General features: G+C 35.2%; 1 protein-coding gene across 4 annotated transcripts in view; it reads right to left on the bottom strand.

The window, feature by feature from the left end:
* LOC128860179 (pro-interleukin-16) overlaps positions 1-26788 on the bottom strand; it is a 70063-nt gene that overhangs the window by 27698 nt on the left and 15577 nt on the right. The gene's annotated exons all lie outside the window — the stretch shown is intronic.

Here is a 26788-nt window from a genome sequence, read left to right as displayed (position 1 = left end):
TGTGCTACTAAGAAGAATCGCGTTGCATTGTAAAATATAAAAATAGGGTAATAAATCTGTGAAAAACAGGAAGTAATTGTTAAACTTGAATTTTTCTTGTCTGATTTTTTGTGTTCCATTCCATTGCGTTCTACTAAAAGAAATACCCATCCACCTGAAAAATATAAAATTGAGCTCATAAATCTGTCCAAAAAAGGAAGTAATTGTTAAACTACGATTTTTGTTGGTCTTTCGAAAGGCAATTTTTGCGTTCCATTCCATTTCCTGCTATTAAGACAAAGCACGTTCCACTTGAAAAATATAAAGCATGCTAATAACACTGTCTAAAACGAATTAATTGTAAAACATATTTTTTTTTTAATAGCTGAAAACAACTTTTCGTGTTCCATTCCATTTCGTTCTACTAAAAAAATATAAAAATTTGAATTTCAAATTTCTCGCAATAAAGCAAATGAAAACGAAAGTTTTGCAAAAATCCTCAAAAAAATCGTTTCATTCCATTTCGTTTCACATGAGAAATGCAAGAGTAAGTCGATAGTTGCTCAAAAATTAATCAATGTAATTTAGAAGTTTTATTAGCAAGGCAAAAAGTATTAAATGAAGTAATAAGTTCTCAACTTTTTTACAATTTCAATAAAATAGTTATAATTATCTTTATGCAAATATTTCCAAACAGTTTTCTGATAACTTTTCAATTTCTGATCAATGGAATAAGTACTCGCATGCCGGTCGGACTCGACGGTTTCCATGTTTTTATTTTATTTTTATCTTAGTTTAACAAATTGCCGTTTACCTTGCGGTTGAGTTTGCACTAAAAGTTTTTACAGTGGCCCGTTCCGACTTTCTAACATGCCCGTAGTTTTTTAAAGATTGTATCGAATTTGCTCTTATTTTAGGAGAGTAATGAGTCAATACGCAAGATGAGATATGGAACTTTTTATCTCATCTAAAATTTTTTTGTTCAATTCCTCTTCGTTTCACTTAGTTATTATACAAATTATGGCTATAAGAGCTTAAAAATTGTTGTCATTTTAAAAACGCTAGAAAAGGGATTTCTCGTATGCCATTCCAAATCGTTCCACTTGACAACTACCAAAATTTAAGCCAGTAATTGCTTAAAAGCAAGAGCTTACATTTTTTTGGTTGTCTAAATAGCCAGAAAAGGTATTTTCTTGTTCCATTCCAAGACGTTCCATTGACAAATATCAAAATCAAGTTAATAATTGCCTAAAAGTGAGAGTCAAAAAGAGTTTGGTGAGTTAAAAACTCAGAAAAGGTATTTTTTGTGTTCCATTCCAAGTCGGTCCATTGCCAAATATCAAAGTTAAGTTAATACTTGCTCAAGAGTGAGGGCTAAAAATTTGTTGGCTGACTAAAAAGTCAGAAAAGGTATTTTTTGTATTCGATTTCAAGCCGTTCCATTGACAAATATCAAATTTAAGTTAATAATTGCTTAAGGGAGAAAGCTACAGCATTTTCGGTTAAAAAGTGAGAAAATTTGTTTTTCGTATACTATTCCACTTCGTTCCACTTAACAAATATCAAAGCAATTACTGGAGAGTGAAAGTTAAACATTTTTCGGTCAGTTAAGAAGTCAGATGTCGCTTAAGAAGTCGGTGCCATTTTGTTTTAAGCTAAAATTTGAAAAAAAAATTTCGAAGGATTTGAATCTTACCCTATTTCAATATTAATTAAGCTTATAATTGCCTTAGAGTCGGAAATGAAAAAAATGCACACATTATGTATTCAATTCCACTTTGTTCCGCATAGCAAAGTATTCTGATAATTGCTTCGGAGCAAGAATTTTATACTCTTATTTTGTTGACTAGTCGCTAAAGATTTTGTTTTTGCATACCAATCCGATGCGTTCCACTTATATTTTATGTTATACTGCGAAGATGTTGCATTAAGTACTAAACATGTAAAGTGGCACCTAATACTCAGCTTTATAGGTGAGCCAAGAATTTTCGTGCTATGTTTCACATCAAAAAAATATGCAGTTTCAGCTGATAATTGCCCAAGAATAGTTAATTTAAAATGCTAGAAGGAATGTTTCCATTTCTAAAGCATTCCATTTTTTTCCGTAGTATGGATTCAAATTGAAGCTAAACCATCATTAAGAAATTTCTAAGTTGAGGCAGTAGTTGTATCGAACATCCAAAACGCAAAATGCCTTTTGTGTGTGTCTCAACATTACGGTAAAAAATTAAAAAAAAATCATTAATAAATATAAAAATATAAACTCGAAATGACCGTCTGCAAGTGTTCAATGTTCATCTACGATATCCAATACTTATTATAATTACACATACATACATTATAATTAACGCTTATATAATTTCCCCACCACTCATACACACACACACACACATGTCTCCAACCACATCACCATCCACATGCACACGTACTGCTTATAGCTTGAGGGTGAAAATTATATGCTGGGCTACGCTTAAATTACCATTCTATTAATGATACAAAAATACTAATTTGACGTAATTCTCGCAGACTATTTGTCAAACTATTTTATAGACTATAGATGAACTTAATTTCAATCGCTTGAGGTTTGTAAGTGGACATATTTACATCAAATCGATTATTAGTGCGGATCGTTTAAGTTGGAAGATAAATAATAATATAGATTATAAAATTTACTATTGTATCGATTTTTTAAATTATATATTACAAAAAACGGGCAGCTAGGTAGTTGGTAGTCCAAAACTATGATAGTTTTGATGTTGCGTTGAAAAATTTATGTTCATTTATAGGGTCCGGCACTCAAAGTGTAACCAACTAAATAAGCCATAAATTTAGAAAATTACTTTTATTCAATTCAAAGTAAAAAATGTGTAAAAATACTCTTTTCAATTTACTTTTGGTCGATATGACCACCTTTTGCCTTGATTATGGCCTTGAGACGGTCCAGAAATGAATCGCAAGCTGCCTGAATATGACTTGCAGGTATTTTGGGCCACTCGCGGCAATGGCTTTTTTCAGCGCCTCGCGACTGGTGAATCTTATAGTCCGAACCTTGCTCTCAAAAACGGCCCAAAGAGAACAATCTATCGGATTCGCGTCTGGTGAATTTGAGAGCCATTGTGTGGACATTATGAAGTTCGGAACGTTGTTTTTTAGCCATTCTTGGTTCACTCGAGTCATGTTGAAACGTCCACGGTCTGCCACCGAAATGTTTGTCTGCCCACGGCTTCAAAATACTTCTACGATAATAGTTCGCATTTACCTTGACGCCAGGCTCGGTGAAAACGATTGGAAAGCGCCCATCTGCGGTTACAGCATCCTAAACCATTACCTGTAGAGGGTGCTGCCTCCTGGTGGCCAAGCGGGCTCAAATTCTCGTATGAATGGTTGGTCAAATAAATCCTATCGTTTTGGGAGTTTACGAATTACTCAATTTGAAACATTCGCGTCAAAAAAAAAAACAATGTTCGGAGATTGACCGCTTTAGGCCAAGCAAAGCTTTCGGCTGACTTGTTGCTGCTTTGGTGTAAGATCATGCGAATTTTGGATATTGTAGGGATTGACTTTGAGACTTTTTTCGATTTTCCAGTATGCGGCGGATGGTACGGTCAGATATTTTAAGTTCTTTCACCATTTCATTGGCAGTCCGTCGGGGATTTCGCTCAAGCCGCCTCTTCACGAGAATTGATCATTTTCAACGATTCGCTCACAAATTATCACATTGAGTTAAGCAATTTCGCGATCCGAAGGTTGTTTATCAGCTGTGGAATCGTTCTTGGCTTATGCAAATAGATTTTACTTTCCAAAAAATCCCAGTCTCGTCTGCCTATCCTTTTACCACCCTCGAAAGCACAAGTTTCTTCAAATTTTTTAACCAACCTTTGAATGGTCGACTTACACGGAAGATTATTTCCATCAAAAAAGCCATGTATCTTGAAATTTTTTCACCAACATTTGAATGGTCGACTCAGCCGGAAGATTATTTCCATTTCCATATTAAGTTTGAATAATTTTAACGCATTGTTCTATTGTGTAAAATTGTTACTCTGCTAGCTTTTTTATTACAAGATAGGCAAAAAGCGATCCGCACTAATGTAAATACATAGGTGTTGATAAAATAAATCTGAGCACGTCTAAAGTGTTCGCCATCAAGTTTGTTTAAAATACTGTTTTGGAAATATTATTAGTAAATGTCAATGATTTCCAATGTGGAGACAAAAGGTAAATCATAAAAATGTTACGTTCCATAGAAAAAAAATCACAAAAAACCTGGGCTCGAAACAAAAGAATATTCGCAGTAAAAACATAAAACAATTTAGTAAATGGAAATTAATACTAGCGCATTATGAGGAATTAAATTTCATATAAATAAAAATCATATGGAAATAAATCAGCTGCCGCAGCTGCATCAGATCGCGTTTAACTTATTGTAGTATGCGGTTGACCCCAACTGCTTGGCCACGAAATATCAGAGAAGATAGGGAAAGGTTTTTTTTTTGCCACATTATATATATATATAATTGGCGCGTACACCCTTTTTGGCCGAGCTCCTCCTCGTATTTGTGGTGTGCGTCTTGATGTTGTTCCACATTAGCCAAACAAAAAATAGCAAGGAATAGCGAAAAGTTTAGATGAGAAATTACTAACTCAAAACTGGTAAATAAAATCAATGAAAAGGTCCGGGACGATAGGCGATCGAGACGGAGAGTAGACTTGAGCGAAGTTCCGAAGAGCCATGAAATTTCTCCAGTGTAGAGTGAAAAGTATATTGTAGGAGTATTTGAAAATACCCAAGCGTACATTCTGATAAATTGCATTTTTTTAGTTTTTAATAAGAATTTTATGATTCGTGTGTTGCCATTTTAAAGGTAGCTTCATAATGCATCTCTTTCATAGAAGTCTTGGTTCTTATTGGTGAAAAATTCTAGTAATGGATTTTCACAATCTTCTCTTGATAAACATTTTTATCACTGAGGAAGTTTTGAACGAGAGGACAAGGTATTAGTCGCTTAAAACCAGGTCCGGACTTTAGGGTGGAAGACTTAAATCTTCTCATCCAAGTTTCCGGAGTTTTTGGCGAGTCACTACAGACGTGTATAGCCCTGCGTTGTCCCGATGGAATACAGCACCACTTCTGTTTGCCAATTCTGTCCGGTTCTGGTAAATCGCTAGGTTCAAACGCTTCAGTTGTTGGTCCAGTAGAGATCTGAATTTAATGTAAGGCATACGGAAGTAACTTATAATAAATGCTTCCTTAAAAGTCCCACCAAATACACAGTAGAACCTTACTGGCTGTTACTTCTGGTTTGGTCACCGTTTGAGCTGCTTCATCACGCTTTGCCGCGATCGTTTTCGCACAATTTTGTTGTATGTGACCCGTTTCTCAGCCCCAGTCACCATCCGTTTAAGAAGTGGATCGATTTCATTCTGTTTGGCCAAGGCTTCCGCTATAGCGCGGAGAAGGTTCAGACAACTCGGCCAATTGCAGCCAGAATAAAGGCTCAGCCCAACCCAGCTCTGTTTTAAGTTTAATAAGGGAACTGGGTTTGGATGAGGTGCTGTACTGAGTAGAGGGCACAAACGACCGTGAGGTCGAAATGTGAACCTCAAATCTATTTATCCCTTAGCCTTGCAAATAATTGAGCAAAATAGTGCACTTTTACTCCAGCCTTACCGCAGTTGATTTTGTCGGGTAACTAATTGAGAAAAGCTCAAAGAGTTAACAGGCACTTTAAAGTTAGGAATAGTTTATCCTCCTGTCACTAAGCAGAGGGGACTGTAGGCGATGTTTGAAACGGCGGACCACTTTCTATGGTCAAAATACAGTGCTCTCTCTCCCCAGCGTGTGGAGAGGATGGTGAGACGGGGGACCACTTTTTGTGTGTCTGCCCAGCCTTCGCTCGAATTAGGCTTGAGGTCTTTGGTACTGATGTGTTAAGAAGCCATCACCTTGGTTCCTTGGCACCACAAGATCTACTCAGATTTCTTCGGAGGTCGCGTAGGTTTAAAGAAAGTTATAAGGGAACCCGAGTGCAATACAATGGACTTAATTGTGTCTGAATGCTGCACGTGCTAGTCTGTCTCGACAACAAAAAAAAAAAAGAGTAAAGCTCACTTTATTGGTCAGATGTGAAAAGAGCTGTGTACAATTAATATAAAAAAAATAATATTACAAAAAATAATATTGAAAAAATTAGTATTAAAAAAAATAATATTAGGTACAAAAAAAAAAATTTTAAAAATTATATAAAAAAAAAAATTAACATTCGCACCAAAAGTGGTAGAAAAAGTAGTTATTAAAAAGCAAGTTGCAAAAATTATAGCAAATACTAATACCAGCTTCAATTTCCTGTACACTAACTCATTTTCTCATATGAATATTGCCGAATTGTGGAAAAATTAATTACACTACGCTGAGATGCTTAATATCTATGTATCGGTGTAATAGTTTTGGTGTCTTTTCACCCGCAATTTATTAAAAAATGTATTTTACTTTCGACGTTACTCCATTGCTATGTCAATTCGGGTGTTTTTTTTTCTTGGTTTTGTTAAGTCACAATTTATAAATATTTTCGCCTTCACTCTCGACAAATCCCTCGATTATGCAACAACTTTATATGAAAGCGTTTTTTATAAAAGACTTTTTACATTTGCTATAATTTGCTATTCATGGTAATTTAAACCAAATTTTTATACGCCGGCCATTAAATCACACAAAATAATTATAAAAATTAAAATGTATTTTTTGTCTCGAAAATATTTCGTAGCTTTATGCTTTCATGCACATGAATTAATGCCTTTTTAAATGCTTTACTGCCACACAAATTTCTACTTTTTTCTTGCCAACTCTTTATTTATTATTTAAGTTTCCTTAGACCAATGTGAGGCGACGCTCGTTAAAAATATAAACACGGTCCAGCGCAATTGAATGATAACAATCGAATTTCTTTTGAAATTGTGGCAATTGTAAGCGTTTTTTTGTTAAAGTTAAATTTTTATTGTTGTTGGTGGATATTTTTAAATTTATACCAGCCTTTGCCTTAGTGCCGTAAAAAGTTTCTTGGAATTTCTTTGAGACAATTTAACAAAAAACACAAACACCGTCGAGCTAAATATTTATTCGTAAGTTGTATGCTAAGTGGCTACTGAGTGGCCAGTGACGCTCCGCAATTGCGGCTGACCGCCAATAGTAGTATAAAAGTAGTAGTGGTGCTGATCGTGGTGGTGGTCGTTGTGTTCATGGCAGGTGAACGCCGTTGATAAATGGTAAAAGTTTGTTTGATGGGAATGTAAGGGAAATGAATAATTTGAAATGAAATGAAAAAATTTCTGACCTTTACAACCGCGCAAATGTTGAGCTTAGGCGGTTAAGCGTTAGCAAAATGCAGGAAACTCCATAGGAAAATAGGTGGAGAAAAGTTCACGAGAAAACAATAACAGTTTTTTAGTAATAATAAATAGAAATCAAGAGTTGCGAAAACTTGCAGAAAACACAGAACTGCTTGGAAATACTAGAAAAGGAACATAATTTAATGTAGTGGGATTTAGCGAACTAAAGAGGCTTACAACACTCAGGCAACAGTCATTGTCCGTTTAAAGTCAACCTGAGTCAATATTTGTAGATATCTAAGCCAAGCGACCGCCGTAGCCAAATAGGTTGGTGCGTGACTACCATTCGGAATTCAGAGAAAACGTAGAGAAATAAAGGACAAGTTTTTTCCAATAGCGGTCTGCCCGCGGCACGCAATGGCAAACCTACGAGTATATTTCTGCCATGAAAAAGCTCCTCATAAAAAATATCTGCCGTTCGGAGTCGGCTTGAAACTGTAGGTCTCTTCATTTGTGGAACAACATGAAGACGCGTGCCACAAATAGGACCAGGAGCTCGGCCAAACATCCAAAAGTGGTGTACGCGCCAATTATATATATATAAGTCATCTCTCTAACACATCAGAGGCCACCTTTATGAGTCAGATGTTGAGGTTCAGCAATACCTACGCCAATTGTTGGAATCAACGTACTACCGGCATTCATTAAACGACATTTAACGAGAGATAAATATTATTATTATTATCCCTATAGTTCCAGGGCGAGAAAAAAGATTGAATAATAACTTCAAAAGCCATTGATCAAGTAAAGCCGTAATCGGAAACTAAACATACTCCATCGCAGGCGAAAAGCTCAAGTTGGCCAATGAGACCCGAGGCACACTAGCACGTCTGAGTAATGTAACAGGTGGCGCTAAGGTAATCCTCCTATCAGAAAATGCTATAAATTTTGCGATTGGCCCCTAATGTCAGTTTTGTTTTGACATTTGTGTAGGAAACACATGCGAAATACACGTTAATAAACAATGTTACGCTACACTGCTCCAGAACGCGGAATATTGCTGACTATTTATTTGACCAAAAATCGGTCAGTGCGACATTTAGCCGCTCGCCTCGAAGATACTGTCACAACACAAGATGCCGCTAGGCGTGGCAGACCCCGGAGTAGCCGTTCTGCAGAGAATATTGCTGCTGTAGCCGAGTATGTCATGGAAGCGCCGTCGACATCGAAGAGACGACGTGCCACGCAAATGGGTATCAGTCGACGATCTTTACAGCGAATTTTGGTACAAGATTTGAAGATGTTTCCGTACAAAGTCCAGGCGGTGCATCAGCTGTTAGCTGCTGACCGCCAATCGCGTCTAACATACGCTCAAGCCATCCTTAATCACCACCAAGAGGAAGATGATTTTTCATCAAAAATAATCATGAGTGATGAGGCCCATTTCCAACCTAGCGGGTACGTAAATAAGCAAAACTTACGCTTCTGGGGCACTGAAAATCCGCGTGTAACCCACGAAGAGCCATTACACCTGCTCAAAGTCACTGTATGGTGTGCTGTTTTCGCTGGAGGAGTCATCGGACCTTTTTTCTTCGAAGACGTCGCGGGCCAAACGATTACTGTGAATGGTGAGCGCTACAGAGCAATGATCAACAAGTTCTTTTTGCCGCAACTTGATGAATTGGGATTGGAAAACATGTGGTTCCAACAGGACGGTGCAATGGCACACACTGCACGTGCCACAACCGATATGCTGAAGGATGCATTTCCCGGGCGCCTAATCTCCCGTTTTAGCGATTTGCACTGGTCAGCAAGATCGCCTGATTTGACCGCTCCAGACTTCTTTTTGTGGGGCTTTTTGAAGTCGCGGGTTTATGTCAACAAGCCTCAGACTCTTGCAGCTCTTAAAGACAATATCCGTCAAGAATGTGAGGACCTATCGCCGGAAGTTTTGGCCAAAGTGATGGAAAACGCCATAAAAAGGGCTCAAATGGCAATCAACTGTGGCGGCGGCCATTTACATGACATCATATTCTCGACTTGATGTACAAAAAATTAAAAGACCAAATAAAAATAATCCACAAGAGGAATCAAACTCTTCATTTTTTTTAAATTACAGCCAAAAAACATCGCAAGGTTACTTTTGCGCCACCTCCTATGCCTACTGGCCGGGTTCAATGGACCTGAATGAGATTTTATTGTATTTCCATTTGAAGAGCTGATGCTTTTAAAATCTGCCAACCTTTCACTTATTTATTATATTACTTAGCTTTCTGTAATATTTTAACAATACTATTTTTTTGTTAATACCTAATAAAAAGTTGTCCAGGAGGAACGAACATCCGGACAAATGGCTGACAAGTACTTTCAAACATATCTTGATAATATCCCTCCCACACGGGTCCGAGAGGTCGGAGTGCAAAAAAAACTTGAAAACAAAATTCTAACACCTTTCTCTGGATCATAAGAAAGTTCCGTGCGTATTTCCGCTTTAGAAAAGCTTCTGAAAGCATCTGCCATTCGAAGGCGTCGTAATAGTCGTGCGCTTAAAAACATTTTAAGTATTCCTATTTTTTTCACTTTAAACATACCTGTAAGCTTAGATATAAAAACTTGTTCAAATAACCAAAGTCAGTTTTAAATATTTTCCAGTGAAATTTTCAATACATACCTGAAAAAAAAGAAGAAATTTATTACTGAATTCATACATAAAATTTATAAAATATTATAATCAAATAATTACAAAGTAATTTAATATAGACTTCTAAACTGCAAAGGCTAACGAGGGTTAAATACGGGAAGGCTGCCCCCACAGGAATTGTGAAGATTTTTTTCCCGATATTTGCCATCAACTTAAGATTAAGAACAAAGCCGAAATAAAATAATTATTATATAAATAAATAACTAATTATTACAATAATAAAACACTAATAATTTTTCATAAATAAAATTCCACGTTTTCAACAAAAAAGTCAGTCAGCGGTTAGAAATAATTCCCGACACTTCTCGTTACCCAGCCAGCAGCAGCCATCCGACTGCCATTGAGAACCTGAAGCTTTGACATAAGTGCCAACAATAAAACCAAAAGCAATCAAAAACACTAAAAAAAAAGAACTACAAAAGCTAGCAGCAATACTAATATTAAAAACAAAAACAGCAACGACAGCAGCTACAACACTCAAGAGTTCTGTCGGCATTTGCGCGTTTGATCTTCTGCGCTTCTCTCGCGCGCTGACTGCTACTTTAATTGCTGCTTCTTTTATGAGCTGCTGTTGTTGCAGCGGCGAGCAATCGCTAAATGACAGCAACTTGTCGATTGTGTGTTGTCAATGTTTTCTCAAAAGCGTTTACAACATTTTCGAAATTTTCTATGCTTTGCCGCAACGCAGCTTTGGCTTCCACCGCAATTTAATTCACTTCCTTCATTGTTCGGATGGTTGATGTGAGAATTTTTGTTGCTACTATAAAATGTGTGTTTTGTTTTCGTTTACGTGGTTAATGTTGTTGTTGTTTTGCATGGCAATAAGTTTGTGGCATTTCAAATACGAAACGGGGAGCGCTGAAGTGCAACAAGTGTCTGGCGGTCGTTCAGTGAACTGTTAGAGTGCCGGCCGGCCGGCAGGATGAATGCGTTGACAGTTAAGCAGCTTAAGATTTGCGTTTCTTGGTATTGAAATTTTAGAGAACTGCGTACGAATTTTGTTTGCAACAACACTTTTAATGTTGTTTATTAATAGAATAGAGCACAAATTCAAGAAAAATTTTGCTTAAAATTGCGCCAATCTACTTTTTCTGGTCACTGGAAATTAGTTTAATTCATGAATGCAAATTCTTTTCATATTTTATGGTTTTCATTTCAAAGAATATTTACTTCTTTTTTTTTTTTTTTGCTCACAAAAAGGGTTCTCTTTTGCGGTCACGCCAACAAACCACACGCTTGGCTGACTCCAATAATAAACGTTGCGGCACTTGGTTCTGCTGGTTGTCGTGGCAGTCAGCCATTCCGCTAAGTAAGCAGGCGGCCAGGCAGCCGCGGCCAATGGCCATGCAGTGGCAGTGTCAAAGGTGATGGCCATCGTTGACCACACAGCCAAGTGGCAACTGCCAACTGCCAACTACTAACACCATCACACACACCCGTTGATCGTTGCGTGGTGTTTCGGTGCTGCGTCGATTGGTGGCAATGGCAAAAGTTTAACTCTTAACCAAATTGTATAGCACAAAGGCGAGAAGTTCTGCAGCGCTGGCTGGCTGGTTGACTGGCAGATTGGATGACTGCCTGACTGCTTGCCGGCGTAACCGAAATGCAGTCAATGGCAAGGAAAGCAAAAATGAATTAAAAATTAAAAAAAAAAAAAATTGTTCAAGTGCTCATCGAAGCAATGAGCGTTTTTTCTTTCTTTTTTTCTCAAGTAAGAATTTTTACAAATATTTTCTTTTCACCTTTATTCTATTTCTTGCGTTGAAAACCGCAAAAATACCAAACAATTGTAGAGGCAATGCAATTATGGCTCTTTTCGTCAATACACGCATGCGTAATTACACGCATACTAGCACGCATACGAGTACATGTGCGCATGGGTATACACACATACATTCAAAACATTCACACATTCATGTATACATCTGTGCGTGGATGAGTGTAAAGTTCGAAAGTGCTCACACCACTGCTAAGACCAGGCAACCAAGTCTACCATTTTCTGCAGCACCGTAACCTCAGCTGCCCAACTTTCCAAACTTTCCACCCTAATGCTTTACAGATGAACCTGAGTCGCTACTCTGCACCACATTTAAGTTGTATTACTTGGAATGCGGGAAATAATCCACATGAGTATAGAAATTTCGTATATGTAATTTGCTATTAAATAAATTCCGTCGCATAAGGCGCAAATAACTGTAATGAAGTGTCTTTTAATTTTATGCTCCCGTTTTTGTTGACTGCCTTTAGAGGAAGTGTCCCATAGTTCATGGTCTAATTGCGTGAAAAATTATTAGGTACCATCAAGTTTTTAGGGCACTACGAGAGGAGGTGAGAGGTGTGTGTGTGTGTGTGTGTGTAAAATGCCAAAAATAATTGTCGAGTATGTCACACTTTCTTGCAGATTTATGAATGTAAAAAATAACTTTGTCCCAATTTTAATTCTTTTTTTATGGAAACCCTTCATTTTTTACTAAAGCTAATTTTTACTCAAAGCTTAGCAGAAAACCAAGAATCAAGAAGCACGAATTTTCATTAACTATTCCGAACTCTTGATTTTGCCAAATATTTACGGACCTAAATGTTGCAACAGCGAAATTAAGGGAGTGCAATTTCTATTTTGGATAAGAAATACTCAAATAATTTTTTTTTTCTAAAGACTGTAACAATTGCCAAGCTGCGAAAAACTCTTGAGTGCAGATATGTTCACGCCAAATGGGTTGGTGCGTGACTACATTCGAAAGTGCGCAGGCTCGAATCTCCATGCATGAAGCATCAAATTACAGAAATAAGTTGTGTCTAATAGCAAAGTTTTTTTCCCTAGCAAAGAGTGCTAGTAAACTGAAGATAGTTTTATAAAGTTGTAGCATCCCCGCGACTATGGGTTCTACGTTGCTGGAACGACCTGGGCTTATACCTAGCCCAGGATCTACCACTTCAGCTGCATTTTTGCGCAATACAAAAGTTTCCATGACTTTTTAGCATAGTTCGGGGCTGAATATCACCCATACGACTTCATTCTTCAGTTCTGTAATTGTCTCAGGCTTATTGACATATACCATACAAGGTGGCGCAATCATCCAATTTTGTTTTCGAATAACTTTTTACTAAATAAAAACAAAAATTGATTTTGAAAAAAAAACATTCGCACAAAATGGTCTGCTTAAAAAATATTTTCGATTAAAATTTCCTTCTATTTTGTTAAAAGCTTTTCATAAAACTGAGAATGCTTATGCATTTTATTCCATAAACTTGTTTTTAATGCTTTTGTACTACTTATAAATATGATTTTTTTAATATTTTTTAATATTTTATTCTTTTTTTAAATATTTTATTATTATTAACTTTTAATTTTTTTTTTAATTGATTTTTTAATTTTTTTGGATTTTTTTTTTTAATATATTATTACTTTTTGATATTTTATTGTATTTTTTAATATTACTTTATTATGAAAACAAAATTTATATGCTTTTACTTTTTATTCACTACCTTTGTCTGTGAAAAAAAACTAACAAATTAAAAATAATTTTGCCCCTTGTGCTACGTAACAGCTGCTTTAAAATTTCATTGAATGAACGAGTTTTTTTAAATTTTTTTCTAAGTGTATAATATTGAAAAAAGGCAGCATGGTGAAAAATCTTGCCAACATCGTCGAGCTTAAAAATATTAGAGTAGCTCATTTATAAGTGATTTAAAAAAAATTCAAAAATTTTTTTTGGAACTTTAACTTTTACTAATATAATTAATTTTTATTAATTAAAAATAATTTTTTACCAAATTTTTTATTAAAAATAATTGTTTTGGCTCTCAATGGTTTTTTCTTTAGTTAATTTCTTTTACCTGATTTTAATTCTAATTTTATTTCATTTATTATTCAGAGAAATGTTTACTGTACTGAATCAAATATTTTTATTATTATTTATCATTACTTTTTATTTACTTTTTTGCGTGTTTCTTTTTGGCTAAAAGTTTGCCGTCCACTACATTTTGGAATTTTGTAAGACAATTTGTTTTATGCTAAAAGTGCCTGCAATTTATTCAAGCGAACAAAATTAAAAAAAAAAAAAATACCACCCCGCAAGTATTAGTTCCTGGGGGTTTTTTAAGGCGTGCATCTGCAACATAGGGTTCTAGGGCTGCTAAATGTTCAGAGGCAGCAAAATTCCGAACTTTATCTCAGTTAAATATTCAATAACATATAAATATAAAAAGATTAGCAGACAGAAAATTTCACATTGAAATACAAAAAAAGGGGGAACAAGTTTTGAGTGGCTCTCTAATACTCAGCACTTTAATCTACAATAATTATTTAAATAATTCGTTACTTTGGCTAAGACAGGACGGAAACTTCTTCCCATACCCAATAATTTATAGTGATCTGTGGAAAGAGGTGGAAAAAAACGTGCAAGTCCACTTTGATTTCGGCTAACTATTTTTAAAAAAACTTTCTTGTTTTGTTCTTGTTTCGCCCAGGTTCTTAATTTTTCTGCTACAAACGTTGAGGTTATGAACTTTTTTTTATATTAGGCGTTTTACCTAATTATTATTATTATTTTCATTATTATTTTTTTATTATTATTTTTTTCATTATTACTTTTTTATTATAATTTTTTTCATTATTACTTTTTTATTATTATTTTTTTCATTTTTACTTTTTTATTATTATTTTTTTCATTATTACTTTTTTATTATTATTTTTTTTATTATCACTTTTTTATTATTATTTTTTAGCGAAAATCATTACTAACAAGAGTGCAAGCCATACAAGGCCATTATTTTCTTATTTATTCAGTTGGTCTTAAAAATTTGATAGGTACATAAAGAGTTTTTGTTTGAAATTTTGGCGCTAAATACATTTTGACTACAATTTGCACATTCGGAATAAAGTCGCGTCGTATTTGTTTCTCATTTAGAATTATTTATTCTAATAAAAATATATATGAAATGTGTTCCAGAAAAAAAGTAGTAATCTTATATGTAATATTCAGCGAGTTGTTGTTGTTGTTGTAACAGTTTACTAGTCCCTGCCAGTGCGGTGTATTCACCGATCGTCATCGTCTAACTCATCTAACTATAAGCCCAGGAAACTTTCCATTTCTACGGGTTGAGCCCCACGGGAGAGGGTTATAAGTTGAGTGGGCTTAAGAGGGCATGTGAATAGGTGGTTAGTATCGTGCGGTGTGCCTTCACTTGCTGGACATATTGAGTATGTCTTTTAATCGCTTTTCGGTAGCCCCTAAAAATGGCTAAAGAATTTATTTTGCGAAATTTTATACAATAAAGCACTAAAATATGCATGTAAGCTAATAACTAAGTACAAAATGCTCCGATTTGCACGAGGATTTCTGTAATTTGAATCTTATTTCTCTTGTAAGCTTTCCAATTTCTATATCTTTCGATGTCGCAAATCTATCACAACAAAGTTTGCAGTACATAATTGTTTTCATATGACAACTTTATTGCCGGCCACCTGCGCCACCAAATTTAAAATTCTCTTAACCATAGTACTAAGTTCGCGTTTCACTTTAAATGTATGTCAAAATCCATATAAATTTTATATTCGTGAAATATGCGTGAAATTTCAGATGCAACTCACGGCAAAGTAGTACGCAATTCACTGCGTAACATGCCATCAACATCTTTTCACCTCTATTTGCATGTGACTTAAAATTGAGTGAAAACTGAAGATCGTTTGCGAGTGAGCGAGTGAACTCGAATATTCCGAAGACATGGCATTTTTAAGCGAAAAGTTTTCGTATTAATTGGAATATTATGGAACATTTTTAAGCATAGGCGGTCCAGGAGCAGTCACCAGCTTCGACGATTCGAGTTTCGACAACTCCGACTATAATTTTTAAAAATTTGATAAATAATTTTAATGAATATTTTTCCCGTTCTATTTCCAGACGTCGACACCTGGTACATCGGCAAAGCGCTCCAATAACTCTAAAGCGACTTTACAATCTTCAACAGAGCAAATTGTAGAGGAAATGAATAAATTGTGGAGTTAAGAAGAGCAAAGGGTAGTACACGATCATGTAGGTTATGTTGTGATGAAGAGGAGTCTATGGAACTCATAATCACCAACCGTGAGGCTTTAAGCCACAGGCGAGAAGGAAGACTTACAATTGCTTCCTCCTAAGGAGCTGGTTCGATTCTTCGGTATACTAAATAATTATAATTAAGTAATTAGGGGCGCACAATAGACCAATCTGGTCGCATTGCATAAAGGCCTTAGCCTAACTCATACAACCATTACCATTAAGACAAGCAAAGTTAGCTCAGAATTTTAAGTTTAAACCTCTTTTGCAACACTTCGAGTTACTTCTGGAGTAGTTGCCGCAAAGCACGTCGGTTTTATTTTGGGGGCGAAATTCACACAAATGGCCTACAAGAGGACTGAGAAGCCACAAGGAAGTTTTAATAAAATGTAATTTTAGTTTGTTCTGTTATATATTTTTTTTATTCTATTCTATTTTATTTTATTTTATTTTTTTTATTTTATTTTATTTTATTTTATTTTATTTTATTTTATTTTATTTTATTTTATTTTATATTATTTTATTTTATTTTATTACAATATTATTTTATTATTTTTTTATATTTTATTATTTTATTTTTATTTATTTTATTTTATTTTTTTTTTATTTATTTTATTTAATTTATTCTATTAATTTATTTTTTTTTGTATTGTAACATATTTTCTGCCTGTTGTGTATGTTGTATATTAAACTTAACCGGAATAAAAGAAAACAGTAATGAAATTAAATACATCTCGAATTTGATTTTATATTTTGCTTTAAATAAAAAAAAACGAGCAGTTTCAATTTTCAGTTTGACGTTTCTTCTCATTTGAGTCAATCAATGTTGCTGGCGAAATTTCATTGCTATGATATTAGTACTAATACTCTTTACTAACAATAGGGTACCTGTTAGTTAGTACTTATACTTTCACACGCCACTGGTGCGGCCAGTCATCAGCCCATCAACCCATTAGTTTGGCCTCTCACTTAGTTTTAGTTCTCTAAGTTCTTATCTAGAGTTGTCAATGCTTAAAGGCGAGTTTCCGCAAGCCATATCTTGACAATATTTTTCTTACCATCCGCACTTGTCTTCACTTGAGTATTCGCCACTTAACTGCTTGCGACCTTGGAAGGACGTTTTACTGCACTGCTTTCAGTTTTCTAATTTTAGCAAATATTATCTATTTACAGTTTGCAATCACGAATTACGAACTTTATACCTGTTTTGTTTTTACAACTTCAATCACATATTTAAATTTAAAAATCATAAAATCTAAATTTATAGTTACCATTGACTGATAACCATTTTGTTGCTGTCGTTGCCCAGAAAGTTCTTATACCAGTAAATATAAATATTTTTAATAATCGGTTTAAATTATTTGCCCATAAATTGTATAGCAATCCAAGCTGTTCAATGTATTATAAATACTCGTACATATGCACATATATGAATGAATACCTCCGCGCATGCCAACCGCACGTCGCCCACTTGCCTTTGCTTCACTTACTCCGCACCACACTTGGCGACACTCGAAATCGTCAAATGAGATAAAGTTGATTGACGTTAGTGATTTGGCGTAAACAACAAAATGTGAAGTGCATATATATGTATGTAGGTGTACATCTATGTATGTATGTATATGTGTAAGCAAGTACCTACACCTGCATACATACTATAAAGTCACATAAAAATTATTATGTATAAAAAACTTCAAGTGCCTTTTTTGCAGAATTGCGCCAAAGTCGCATATTCACAGTAAACAAAATATTGCTTACATTACAAAAACAATAAAGCGATACAAATCCAATATATTTAAACCTAACGTCACATTCGTACTTCAGAGTGCGTTATTTTGTTCAAGGACAAAAGCGACCTTGACTGCTTAGTGCGAAAAAGCGTTGTTGTCATCAGCATTGTTGTGTTCAATAGTCCACTGAAAAATACATACATGCATACAAATGTACATATACATTCATATATACCAAAGTAATCAGAGTGAAGCGTTAGTTACCCTGCAGTGAAAAGCGAAAATGGCCAGCGAATATTTTAGCTCATAAACAGGTATTTTGAGGAGGAAGTCAACTAGTTCGAGAGTGCTTGAAATTGTACCGGTTGCAAACTGTTCAATTAGAGGGAGAAAGAGTATATATAACAAAAAAAATTTTAATTTTTTTTATTGTTGCTATGCTCTTAAATGACAATATTTAACTTGCTTTTTGCTTAGTTTCAGACTCAGTGAATACTTGAAAATTTTAATTTTTAATACAAAATCGTATTAAGTCAAATAGGCAATTTAAAGATAGGAAACATTTTTGATTTACTACTCTCATTTGTAATAAAATACTTATGAAACGTTAATTTAACAACTTTTTTCCCCAATTTTTCAACTCAGCCCAAACTGGTGAATTTCGTCACAAATCGGACTAGTTTTTTTTTGTCAATTCTGAAGCAGATCTTTAACCGATATTAGGAGAATGCAGGGCTAATTAGTTAACTAACTACTCTCATTTGTAATAAAATACATACGAAGCGCTAATTTAACAACTTTTTTTTCAATTTTTCATTCAATTTTTCAAATTTCAACTCACCCCAAACTGGTGAATTTCGTCACAAATCGGACTAAATGTTTTTTGTCAATTCTGAAGCAGATCTTTAACCGATATTAAGCGAATGCATGGCTCATTAGTTCCTTACCTGATATAAGGCTAATGCAGAGCCTGCCAATTAGCATACCGTGCCAGGTACTCGTCATACGAATTGCAAGCATTGGAAAAAGGTAGAAAACGAATTAGTGGGACTGCAAAGCAAACTGGTAGTTAAATAATTGAGAACTAGTAGGTTTGACTGCAGGGTAGTAGCTCATAGACTTTGTTTTATGCACATTAGCAATATTAGTTGACAAAGGCTATTGGAAGTGCGGCTTTCAGCAGCCAGACGATGTGCAGCCAATTACTGCAAAATAAGAGTTGTGTACGCTTATCAGCAAAAGGCACAGAAAAACGCAAAAATAGAAACAAACAAAAAATAAATAAGTAAAGCAAAAACTACACAAAAACAAGTAATATTTTACCTGACTTAATTTTGCACACAATCAAGGCGGATGAGATCAGCGCTAAAATAGGGTACAAAGTGCAATGGGGACTTTATAAAATAAAAGAAGGAATAGAGTTCCTCTGAGCAAATGTACACTTGTTTTCATAATATAAATTTAGTGCAGGTCTAAATGATAAATAAAGAGAGAAATCAAAATTAGAAAATTAAAGAGACTATGAGTGCCATATTTGTAGCAGAACGCTTTTCGAGAAATACATGCACATCACTTCTACCTCCGGCGAAAGAGACCTTAGCGGTCCTTAGAGAGAATATCAGTTTCATATTCTGGATTTCATGAATGCAAATGTTTTTTATAGAATTTTTGTTGAATTACTTTTGCTTTGAAATATTAGAAATATAGTTTGCTGCAATTTTGAAGTAAGAGCTGGGAAACAATTTTTAATTTTGCAAGATATACGAGCAAATAGGTGTTGGATATTCGTATAGCTGATTTTCTCAAAAAAAAAAAAACCACAAACTACCTATACATACGTATTTAAAGATACATATACGTATGTAAATGACAAATATAAATATTTTTGCTTGAATGCAAAGTCGATTTTTTTCTGTCTTGGCTACGCGCTACAGTTAAACAAACACCAATTTGATTCTATTCTAAAAAGTATTTTCAAATTATTTTTATGCGTATTTGCATTCCTTCTGTCTGTATTATTTCTATTTACTTGTACATTCGCCTATCTACCTATGAGTTCCCAGAAATGAGCCATACAAATACAGTTAATGCGTTTCTCATTATTTAATTTTTACCGGACGAAATTCTGCGAACAAATTTTCAACGTATTTGCACGGTTTTAAGAAAACGTTACGAAAAAAAATAAGTAACGATAACTTTTCCACCCCAGTTTTTTTTTAATTTTTTTTGTTTTTGTACTTTGGACGACAGCTGCTTGCCTTCTTTGGCAGTGTCATGCAACAATAACTCGGGTCTGAGTCAAGCAACACTTCAGCAGTTGAATGAATGAATGAATGAATGCATAGCGAATTTGCAACACGACAACAGCGCATACACACATACACACACACACACACACCTGCATAGAAATACATACACATACAATATATTAATATAAACAAGTGTTGCGGCAATAAAAATTCTACTAAAGCAATAAAATTACTTAAAGTTGAACTAGATGTTGAGGCTATGTAGTGCACACACTTACGAACATACATATGTACGAGTGTTAACATACTACATGTACATATGTATGTAGGCATGTGCTTAGGCATGCAAGTTTACAATGCACTTTAGTATCAGTGAATGTAAATAAAAATTTTAATTCGTACCCCTTACAATTGTAGTTGAGAAAAAATCCATCAGTTGGGGCGAGCAGAGAAATAAGAGTCAAAGGCCTGCAGCACGAATTGTCTGTACTCGTATGAGTATTGCAGCTATGTAGAAGGGGAAAACCAAGACAATGACTGCAATGGTGTTGTAAGTAAAATAGAGAAACAACAAATAAATTTAAAAGGTTAAAAAAGTAAACAAAACACGAGTAGGAATCGCCACCAAGAAAGGGTAGGATAGTGGTGTTAATTCTATAGTGTTTTGAAGAGGCGTTCGTTCAGTGCGGTTGGCGTCGAAGCTGGTGTTGGCGGGAGCAAACGGTTGGCATTTGCAAAGCTGAGTGCAAATTGCAATGCCACAATTGAAATCATGACTGAAAATAGTGTAAATAGGGACTGAATGTGGGAGAATGAGATTTTTATCGAAATGGAATGACAATTAATGGTACTGAGAGAAATGGAATGGGATGGAATAGATTGTAATAAAATGGAGTAAAATGAAAGAATTGGTATGCAAGGTAATTCAATTAATTATAATTTAAAAAATATGAAATAAAAAATAAAATCAAAATATAAAATAAAATGAAATAAGATGAAATAAAATAAAATTAAATTATATTAAATAGAATAAAATAAAATAAAATAAAATAAAATAAAATAAAATAAAATGAAATAAAATAACAACAGCAACATGACAACCCCGCGGCCCCTAGTCACGACCCCGCACGGACATCCCTCACCGAGGGGTGCTGGAAGTAACGACTCCACGGCTCCGAAGTTTCAGCGAAGAAGAAAACATACCGCTAAAATGCCTAACATGCCGGCTGTGTGAATGCATGTCTGAAGGACACAGTTAACCCAGAAGGAAATCTGTAAACCACCTGGCAGAAGGTTTAAAATGCAATTACCCGTTTCGAAAAACGGAGAGCCGCATTATAGAGGAATCTAATGATTGCAGCCGAGCGAGGATATTCGCTCAAGTGTCGGCAGAAGCCACGGCTGCCGGCGAGGGCTCTGCTCATCGGCATCAGATAGCGGAGTCGCCAGTGGTACAACAACAACAACACGAAAACCCCAACACTGCGACAAGTGTTTCTCAAGTTAATCTTGGGACCACAAGAGCAGGCCGTGTTAGACAGCGTATTCAATGGACAACGGAAATGAATGAATATGTCCTGCGCTGCTACTACATTTCCACAAATTGTGAAGAACCGGAGCACATGACGACCTATCGTGAGAGAATGCTAGACCTGTTTCTAAGAAGATATAGACATCTGAATGGGAAGCTAACCGAAAATAGCCTTGCTACAAGAAAAAAAGCAATCTTCCAACACGAATATGTAAGAAAAGAAAAGCAAGAGGAAATTAAAAGTGCAATACGCAACGAGCTACGAGGAGTGGAAGGAAGCGAAGAAGAAATAACACCAGAGATAACCGAGGCACGCAACCCACAGCCTGAAGATTTAGCGGAATTTACCAACGTACAACCTGAACTTAACTTGATCTATGAAAGTATTGAAAGCGATGGTCCAGAAACTAATGAAGAACGGGAGGTGAAAGATATTTTCCTTAATTATCTGGCGAATTATGAAGGTATGGATCCTTTGCTAAGACCAAGGATACCCCGATTAGGCGAATCGGAAAAATTAAACGAAGTGGTTAAAACACTTAACTCGAAAATTCTGCCGGCATATGTCGCCAATAGCACCAACTTGGAATATGTTAACACTCTCTTTTATGTTTCTGCTCTTACTACTGTACGATTACTGGGGAAGCACCCAAAAGTACAGACATTTAAAAATAAAACAACGCAAAAAACGCCAGTAGTCCCCAGGTGGCAAAGAAGACTCGAAACACGAATTGCCGGTCTAAGAGAATCTATAGGGAGGCTTACTTCATTTAAAAATGGGGCTAAATCTAAAAGGTTGTTAAGGCATGTATCTAGTATCATCGCGCCGCTTAAGCCTCAGACTGTGGGTCTTGACCAATTATCAGAGATAATTGATAGGAAAGTACAGCAACTCGCCGCTTACTCAAAGCGATTAAGAATATACCTCAAAAGTAATCAGAGGCGGAAGGAAAACCAGCTTTTCCACAAAAATCAAAAAAGCTTTTATAGAAATCTGCAACAAAGCAGCAATGCAGAATCTCAGACATTATATCCACAACAACAAGAGTTAGAGCAGTTTTGGGAGAAAATATGGGCACAAGCAAAACTCTTCAATGCTGATGCGAATTGGTTAGCCAAAGAAAAAGAAAAAGCGGATAACGTTGCACCAATGCACTTCTACGACATAACAGCAGAAGAAATAAAGAATAATATATGTACTTCAGCTAACTGGAAATCCCCTGGCCTAGACCAGCTACACAACATATGGCTTAAAAAGCTCTCAGTAATGCACGAAGCACTCGCAAGATGCTACAACGAGCTACTGAAAAATATAGCTGCTATCCCAGAATTTCTCACTGCCGGAGTAACTTATCTTCTTCCAAAGGACGCACCATCTGCTGATCCAGCAAAATACCGCCCAATTACTTGCTTGAGCACGACATACAAACTCTTGACGAAAATTATCGCTAACCGAATATATGAACACTGTGAAAGTAACAGCATTTTATGTGAAGAACAGAAAGGTTGCAGGAAGCGCACAATGGGCTGTAAAGATCAGCTTATTATAGACACTGTTATCACAGGAGTAGCTCTGAGAAGAAGGCGGAATTTAAGCGTCGCGTTTATTGACTACAAAAAAGCTTTTGATTCAATGCCGCATGATTAACTATTAGAGATATTAAGAATATACAAAATCGATGCTGCCACTGTTGCCCTCTTGGGCCGCTTAATGAGCAAGTGGAATACAAAACTGGTTCTAAATGGAACTGTTTCGAAACAGATTTCAATCAAACGTGGTATATTCCAAGGGGATGCCTTAAGCCCGTTATGGTTCTGCATTGGTCTCAATCCACTTAGCAGGCTTCTCACACTTAAACAAAATGGCTTTATACTCAAAACTGAAGTAAGAGAGCACACGTTCAACCATCTTCTGTTTGTTGACGACTTGAAACTGTACGCAAACAAAAAGCATAAGCTATATGAGCTGATAGATGCCACTAAAGCTTTTAGCGATGACGTGGGAATGGAATTTGGACCAGATAAGTGCAAAATAATACATTTGATTAGAGGTCAGCTTGATGAATCCGAAGAAAACTACGCAGTAGACCAAAATATTATTATAGACAACTTGCATAGCAGCGAATCTTATAAATATTTAGGATTTCTGCAACTTAAAGGAATCAACCACACGCTAGTAAAGCAAAACCTCATTAAAAAATTTGAGGCACGACTGAAAGCTATATTAAAAACTAGTCTGAACAGTGGAAATAAATGCAAGGCAATCAATACCTGGGCCATACCCCTTTTGACATACTCGTTCGGAGTAATAAAATGGTCTCAGACAGACATCCTTCGGATTGAAACGCTGATACGCACCACTTTCACAAAGTTCCAAAGCCATTACCCTCAAAGCGCTGTGGAAAGAATATCGCTTCCTCGAAACGTTGGTGGGAGAGGAATCATTAATATAGCGCGCCTACACTTGTCGCAAACTTTGAAGTTACGTACATATTTTCTAAGCAGCGAGTCCCATCTATTTAAAGCTATCGCTATGGCAGATAATGGCTTTACCCCGCTAAGTCTGATGGAGCAGAATATCCCAGTACCTGAGGGGGTTAAATCCCCAGCAGAAATGATCGCAGAATGGAAGGCAAAAACAATACACGGTGCCCATCCCCATGATCTCGAAATGGAATGGATAGACGCACAGTCATCCAATTTATGGTTGAAAAGAGGAAAACTATTTTCTGAAACAGAAGGTTTCGCAATCGCTATCCAAGACCGAGTTATTCCAACAAGGAATTTCCGAAGGTCGATACATGGCGAGGCAATAGAAGATAGATGCCGAAGGTGCGGCATTTACGGTGAAACAATCGACCATATAATTGCTGGATGTAGCGTACTTGCCCCCCGTGAATATGTCATGAGACATAACAATATAGCAAAGATCCTCCACCAACAACTTGCGATCAAACACGGTCTCTTACAAGCAGAAGTCTTGTATTTTAAATATGAACCAAAGGCAATAATCGAAAATGCAAATTTTAAACTGTACTGGGACAGATTTATATCCACAGATCAAACAGCAGCTGCCAACAAACCTGACATTATCTTGTTCGACAAGACAAATAAAACGATCGAAGTAATCGATATAGCGGTGCCCCTTAATCGCAACATCCAAAGCACATACTCCACCAAAGTATCGAAGTATGCAGCTCTGGCCATAGAACTTAAACGGATGTACAAAGCGAGGGAAGTGAATATAATACCAATAATTATATCTTCCACTGGATTAGTGCCTAAGCATTTAATAAAAAACTTGAAGAAGTATGACTGCCAACACCTCTTAGAAGACATGCAGAAGTCGACCATACTGGACACATGTGCAATAGTTCGTAGATTTTTAAATATTTAAGCAATAGCAATCGCATGGGCGTAGAACTTGGACTACGCTCCACCAGAGCACAATCCCTTGAAAATTTTATCCGGGATGTGTAATCTCCGGCAATAGCCGAGATGGATTAAGCTCAAATAAAATAAAATAATAGTAATCGCATGGGCGTAGAACTTGAAAATTTTATCCGGGATGTGTAATCTCCGGCAATAGCCGAGATGGATTAAGCTCAAATAAAATAAAATAAATTAAAATCAAATGGAAAAATAAAATAAATAATAATAAAGTAAAATAAACTAAAGTATTATATAATAAAGTAAAATTTAGTAAAGGAAAATATTAAATAATAGTACGAAATGTTTTTAATTAGAAAAAAAAGAAGTAGAAAATTAAGTAAAATAAAGTGAAACTTAATAAAAAAAAATGAAAAATAATAAACATGAAGTACAAAAAATATGACATATAACGTATAATATATTAAAATGAAAAAATTATGTAAAAATAAAATTATTTCATAACAAGTTAAAAAAAAGAACCTTATTATAAAATAAAGAAAAATATTTCAAAATATATAAAATAAAATAGAAAAATAATATTTTTATAATAATAAAATTTAAAAAAATTTGAAAAAATGAAAATGAAAAAAAAATAAAACAAGTATTAAAAATAAATAAAATGAAATAAACTAAGGTAAGATAAATTAAATCAAATGAAGAATGTATGAGGAAATTTAATAAAAAATTAAATATAGCAAAAAAAAAAAAACAAAAAAAAAGGATGCACAAATATCAGCTGATTCCATCCGTTCCTACAATTCCCGATTGCACACCTTCAGGATTATAAGTTTGTCTAGCAAAAGTTTAACATCTAATTATAAATAGATACAATAGAAGTAAAATGTATTTAGACATCTCAGCGCCAGCAAGACAGAGCCATTCACATCCGATAAGGTAATTAGAGAGCAGATTTGTCTAGCTAAAATTGGATGTCTTACAGAAGCTAATCGAAAGGAGAGCATTAAATTACAATACTTATTTGGGATACGTAAGATCAACTACCGAAAATTTCACCCAAATTTTTGCCTTGCACAGTGCCATTTACGAGAAGACCAGATATGACCACAGGTCGCAGGAGGCTTATGCTTGATTACAGTTCAGTCGGCCCAGGCGAAAATCCCCATATTGGACATAGAAAATTGTTTTAAAAAAGTTTTTTCTAGTAGCGGTCGCCCCTCGTCAGACACTGGCAAACGTCTGAGTGAATTTTTGCAATGAAAAAGTTGCTCATAAAAAATATCTGCCATTCGGAGGCGATATAAAAATGTAGCTCCTTCCATTTACGAAAAAACACCCAGAAACAACATAAATTCGAGGTGGGATAATACCTAAATTAAACAACAAAAAATTCCATCGTATATACAGTATACTCTCTCCTAACGAACACCTCTCGTAAGCGGACACCTCCCATAAGCGAACATATTTTTAGTACATACCAAAAATCCTTAAGAATTAAAAAAGAAAATTGTTTCTCTTGACGCACAACCCTCCCATTTACCTTAACTCTGTTATGGGAGACTTTATTACTCCCTTTTTTTATACTTTTCTCATCAGCGGACAAATTTTTTAGTCCCTTAGGTGTTCGTTCAAAAGGGAGTACACTGCATTATGTATAGATGCTTGTGCTCGAATAAGTAAGACAGTTTACCTTTTTCCGGGATTCAATATACTTTTCATGCTATTTTTTTTTTTTAATTTTTTATACTTTTTTATACAACAAAAGCCTTATTAATTAATAATAAGTTCCAACTTTGCAAAAAAATTAACGAATTTCAAAAATATGATTTTTAGAAAAATTTTGA

Source organism: Anastrepha ludens, chromosome 4, assembly GCF_028408465.1.
Source record: "Anastrepha ludens isolate Willacy chromosome 4, idAnaLude1.1, whole genome shotgun sequence".
In the NCBI taxonomy this organism is placed as follows: Eukaryota; Metazoa; Arthropoda; class Insecta; order Diptera; family Tephritidae; genus Anastrepha; species Anastrepha ludens.
Note: the sequence above shows the minus strand (reverse complement) of the source record. Positions and strands in the feature narration are given on the sequence as shown.